General features: G+C 39.4%; 1 non-coding gene across 1 annotated transcript; it reads right to left on the bottom strand.

Moving 5' to 3' along the window:
• Positions 1-349: 349 nt before the first annotated feature.
• On the bottom strand, positions 350-456 carry LOC128282709 (small nucleolar RNA R71). Its single transcript, XR_008273064.1, has one exon. It is a non-coding gene; the product is annotated as a small nucleolar RNA R71 (small nucleolar RNA).
• Between the last annotated feature and the right edge of the window lie 1,082 nt (positions 457-1,538).

Here is a 1,538-nt window from a genome sequence, read left to right as displayed (position 1 = left end):
ATGACTATGCTAAACCTAGTTTAACAGGAGTTGAACCGAGTATAGTTAGGCCTGCTATTGCTGGAAATAATTTTGAACTGAAACCTAACACAATTCAAATGATACAACAATTTGTTCAGTTTGATGGTTTGCAGGATGAGGATCCAAACACTCACTTGGTGAATTTTTTGGAATTTTGCGACACTTTTAAAATCAATAGCGTGATGCCATTCGCCTTCGGTTCTTTCCCTTTTAGTTGAGAAATAAGGCTAAACAGTGGTTGAACTCGTTACCACGAGGGTCAATCGCTACTTGGGAACAAATGACTGAAAATTTTTTACTTAAATATTTTTCGCCGGTTAAAACGGCTAAATTGAGGAATGATATCTCCTCTTTTGTGCAGATGGATTTAGAAACACTGTATGATGCATGAGAGAGATACAATGATCTTTTGAGAAGGTGTCTTCACCATGGGTTACCTTTATGGTTACAGGTTTAGACGTTCTACAACAGTGTGAACCCCTCAACGAGGCAACTTATCGACCCAGCCACCGGTGGAACTTTGAACAACAAAACACCTGAAGAGGCTTATGAATTTATTGAAAGGATGTTACTGAATAACTATTAGTGGCAAGTCATGAGAACAAAGCCGACAAAAACAGCCGGTGTTTTCAACCTTGACGCGGTCATTATGCTATCAAATCAGGTAGAACTTTTGAATAAAAAGATTGACGGTTTGTGTGGTTCTACTCAGGTACATCCAGTGATGAGGTGCGATTCAAATGGAGGAGGAGTACACACAGAATATCAATCATTCAACCCCAACACCGAGGAGGAACAAGTCCAATATATGGGTAACAATAATTCTAGACCTCAAAATAACCCATATAGTAACACTTATAATGCAGGTTGGAAGAACCATCCCAATTTCTCGTGGGGTGGTCAAGGAAATCAAAGGCCACAACATCCTCCGGGTTTTCAACAACCACCTTACCAGCAGAAAAAGAAGCCGAAGCTTGAGGAGATGCTAACGAAATTCATCTCGGTGTCAGAAACTCATTTTCAGAATACCGAAACAGCACTTAAGAATCAACAAGCGTCGATCCTAGGACTGGAAACTCAGATAGGACAGCTTGCTAAATTAATTTCTGCACGACCACAAGGTAGCCTATCGAGTAATACTGAATCTAACCCAATGGAACATCTCAATGCGATTACCATTCAAGATGAGGAAGGGTTAGTTGAACTAGAACCAGAACCGAGGCAAGGAACTATGGTAAATAAAAGTAAGGTGAGGTAGATCACATTGAGCAGAAACCGGTAAATTAAGAGTACAAACCTCGTGTGTCATACCCTAATGCTACAAGGAAATACCACACGGACGAACAATTTGGTAAATTTCTTAAATTATTAAAGAAATTACATATTAACTTACTTTTTATTGAAGCTTTTTCGCAGATGCCAAACGCAGTTAAATTTTTAAAGGAGCTTTTAGCAAATAAACAGAAGTTGGATGAGGCATCGCATGTGGAGTTGAATGCAGTTTGCTCAGCCATTCT

The sequence above is a fragment of the Gossypium arboreum genome, chromosome 10 (genome assembly GCF_025698485.1).
Source record: "Gossypium arboreum isolate Shixiya-1 chromosome 10, ASM2569848v2, whole genome shotgun sequence".
Taxonomy (NCBI): Eukaryota; Viridiplantae; Streptophyta; class Magnoliopsida; order Malvales; family Malvaceae; genus Gossypium; species Gossypium arboreum.
Note: the sequence above shows the minus strand (reverse complement) of the source record. Positions and strands in the feature narration are given on the sequence as shown.